The sequence below is a fragment of the Dromiciops gliroides genome, chromosome 6 (genome assembly GCF_019393635.1).
Source record: "Dromiciops gliroides isolate mDroGli1 chromosome 6, mDroGli1.pri, whole genome shotgun sequence".
In the NCBI taxonomy this organism is placed as follows: domain Eukaryota; kingdom Metazoa; phylum Chordata; class Mammalia; order Microbiotheria; family Microbiotheriidae; genus Dromiciops; species Dromiciops gliroides.
In genome coordinates this window covers 43,944,160-43,948,633 of record NC_057866.1, presented here as the reverse complement: position 1 = coordinate 43,948,633, position 4,474 = coordinate 43,944,160, and positions in this window count along the sequence as shown.

Here is a 4,474-nt window from a genome sequence, read left to right as displayed (position 1 = left end):
AAGAAAACATCCTATTAAATTTCTCATATTAGATGAATATACTTCTATACCTAAACAATGGAAGGATGATGCAAAGAATTATAGAACAATATAAGAATGAATAAAAATTTAAACATTTTAAATAAGATCCTGTCAGATTATAGCAATTTTTCCCAAAAATACTAATTATGATCAAGTTGCAAGAGTAGTTCATAATTAGGAAAATAATCAAAATAATTCATCATATTGAAAACAAAAACATCAAAAACACATCTCAATAGATGCAGAAAAATCATTTGACAAAGTATCATATTCATTTATGCTAGAAAAAAATCTTCAAAGTATAGACATAATGGGATCTTTTTATATAAAAACTATATAAAACAAAAAAACATTATATGGGAATACACTAGAAATTCCCAAAATATGGGAGAATAAGATAACAATTCCAATTTTCCCTACTATTATTTCATATTATTCTAGAAGGGTCAGCAGTAAAACAAGAGAAATAAACTAAAGTTTTAAAGCTGGGAAAAGAAGAGCTAAGAACCATTCATATTGGTTGATAACATGATGGTTTGCTTAGAAAATCCTAGGGAACAAGTAAAGAAACTAATTGAAAAAAATATGAATTTAGCAATGTTTCAGGCTACAAATAAACCCACAAAACAAAATTTTAATATAATAATCACTAAATCCAAGAAGCAATAATAGAGAGTAAAATAACATCCAAAATAATTACAAATTTCCTAAAATAGTTGGGAAGTAGTCTAGTAAAATACATTCAATACTTTTATAGATTCAATTACATCATCTTCCTTAGAAAAATAAATAAAATATAGCTGGTAAAAAATTCAGTGTTCATGGCTAGGTTGTGCTAATAATAATATATTAGAACAATAATACCATAATAAAACTGGCAATACTATAAAAGTTAATTTGGAGATTTAATCCTACACTAATTAGAGAGATACTTTACAAAGCAAATTAAATAATTTTAAAATTTATGTAGAGAAACAAAGATCTAGAATATCAGGGATTAGTTTTATTGTAGGGATAAAGGGAGACTAATACTTCCAGATCAAAACCATATTATAACACAACCATCTGTGAAACCACTTGATACTGGTTAGAAATAGAAAAGTAGATCCATTGAATAGACTAGATTGGTGAGAATCAGAAATAAAGGAACTCAATAACTCAGTATTTGATCAATCCAAAAACATATATTACCTAGGAAAAAGTCAAAATATGATAAGAACTGCTAAAAAAATTTGCAAAGCAAACTAACAATAATTAGGTTATGTTCTACAATCAAATCAAAGTGGATGCATGACCTGAATATCAAAGATGACAACAGCTATGGGTAGAAAATGAATTCTTAATGAAGAAAGGGGATGAAAACAATTACAAAAGATTTAAAAAAGTTATTTTGCTTCCACAAAATTAAAGATTTTGGCATGCAAAAAACAAATGGGCATGGGATTAGCGAAGTGGGACTAGGGAAGTGATCAACTAGAGGAAAAAAATCTATAAAGTATCTCTGATATAGATTTGCTAAACAAAATATACAGATAGACAACAGAAAAAAAGTCTTACTTTAATAGAGAAGGTCAAAGGATAAGAACAAACCCTTTTCAGATGAAACATTGCCAATTATTCACAACCACGTGAAAGAATACTCAGAATCATTAACAGTAAGAGAAATGCTAATCAAAGCAACCCTAAGATTTCACCTCATACGAAGCACATTGGCAGAGATCTCAAAAATCAAAGTGTCAAGTGTTGGAGGGACTGCGAAAAGATACAATGATTAATAGTTGATGGAACTACAAATTAGTTCCATTTTGGAAAACAATGTAGAATTATGCAAATAAAATGGCACAAAATCCACATTCTCTAAGAGATTATTCTGTTATGTACTTATCACCAAGGAGTTCACTGACAAAAAGAAAGCCTTCAAATACACCTAAATATTTATAGCAGCATTTTTTTTTCTGGTAGCAAAGATCTAAAATAAAAGAGGTACCTATCAATTTGGTGAATTACTAAACAAATCATGGTATATTAATATAATAGAATAGTATAGAGCTGTGAGAAACAATGAATATAATCATGTGTGTTGAGATAATGAGATGTGTATCAAACACTTTGCAAACCTTTAAATGCTACATAAATACTTATTCTTATTCTACAGTAACTAGGGCTCCAAAATGGTAATAACCTCATTCCCTAAGACTCTTATTGCACTCCTGTCTAGCTCATGTAAAGTTTATAGAATATAGAGGTCCAGTGATAAATGTTTAACAAAAAGAGAAAAATATAAGCACTTAAAAATTTAATCTTCATTATTAACACTTTTAAAAGTTTAGGCAATTAACAAAACAATCAATCTCTGGTCTGTAAATTACAAATACTCATACTAAAAATTTAACAATTGATTAAGTTAGTTAGAGTTGGCTCCAACATACCCCTGCATCTAATGAATACAGAAAAGCATGGAAAGGCTTACATAAAATTATGTATACTGAAGTAGGCAGAGCCAGAAAAAATATATACAATGGATAAAACAATGAAAAGGACTACAAGCACAAAACAATAAAAACCAAATGTTGTAAAGTTACAAAGAACAAGCTTGACCCCGATTCCTTTGTAGGGGTGGGAAGCACCCAAGTGTGGAATATTTTATACATTAGATTTGTTATGTATTGATCACTTTTGCTAATTCTTTTCTATTCTTTTTGTAAGAAATTACTCTCTAAGGGGCCAAAGAAAAGCATTCAGGGAAAATCTAGTAAACATAAAAACCAAAGATATTGGCAAAACATACTAAAGTACAAAAGGAAAGTAAAGAAAGAAAATTCAATGAATAAAATGTACCAGAATTGAGACATCTTTAAGTATTCCCCACAACCATTCACCTATAACTCTAATCCTTAAAAATGTAAAAAAAAAATATTTAACAGATGTCACTATACCAAATACTCATCATTTCCGAACCTCAAGAAATTAAAAGCCTTCAAAATATAGAGACCTAGCAGAAGAAATTAAAAATAAGTGGGAGGAGGAGTTATATTATCATCCTGTTATTAAAGTAATACGAAGAATGCATTCAGTGAGTCCAGAGTAGATGAGCTTATATCATGATATTTATACTCAACTACAAAAAAATGGTTATTTTATTTACCTGTCCAAAGAACACTAAATATAAAAGACTAATGGTTAGGTGGTGACTTGTTCCAAAACCATTCCTATCTGAATTCCATTAAACAAATTGAAAAGAATAAGATAATATTAGTGACCTCATTATCATCCAGAAGATAATGACAATGTTGCTTTGGAGGAAGCACAAAATATGGAAATTTTTCACAACCACTTTGAAGATAGCAATTCCTCTTGACAGAAGCAGAATTCTTATTCCTGGGAATCATTACAAAAGCAGTGTTCAACCCTAAGTGCATATAAGACGTCACATGGAAAAGTTTCTGCTTGCTAGCTTGGATTCTTGGTCCCGGAATTCTTGGTTCACTTGCCCCATCCCCCAACTTGAGTTTTACCTAGATTGGCCACTGGGGGACTCCCAGGATCAACTGGTGATCATTTTCTTATTTCTCTGCTGCTCAGTTTGAAATCCTTAATCTTTTTTTTTTTTTTTTTTTTTTTTTTTTTTTTTTTTTTTTTGCTGAGAGTAGCATAAGGAATAAGCTAAATTTAAAGCATTTAAAAAAAATCCATTTTCTCTCATGTATTCCAATACACAGAATACTGGGGGGAGGGGGGGGGTGGGCGGAGAAACTGCCTGGAAAACAACTCTTCCTCCCTCAGGCTCAGATAACTGACAGTCAGCCAAGTGGAACTGGACCAAGCTCTCTAAAAGGAGTAAGCTGTGTGAGCTTGGTTCCCTTGGGAACCTCTTGAAAGAAAATAAGATGTCTATCGCACAGATTCTCCCACAGAGCAATGAAAGAAACAAGAGTTTGCTTTGGGATTAGGGGATTTTTCAGGAACACCTAAGACTGGTCTTTCTTTTCTTCAGCAAAGAAGATGAGCCAATCCTGAGTCCAGCTCTGAATCATCACAGCAACAGCCCTTCCATATGCTCCCATCACCAGCAAAACAATACACAATTCTTTCCTCCCATCCTCTCCCACTTGTTCCCAGAGGGACAGAGCAAAGTTCAGGTCCTCTCTAAGTGGAGATGTGATGCAAGAGAAAGAACCCAGGACCTGTGGTCAGAAGACCCAGGTTTGAGCTGACAAACTGTTGTAAGCATGGAATGAGATCACATAAGGAAGGCATTTGGGAATCTTTAGATACTTGATATAAGGGGATTTCTTTGATATAACCATATGCCAAGAACATCAGAGTGCCTAAGCACACAATAAGTGCTTAACAAATGAAAAGAATAATAAGAAAAGCAACTATAACTAGAGACCACACAATTCTCCCTCACCTGTTATTCATACCAACAACTTCCTATTGTTGTGGGTGGATG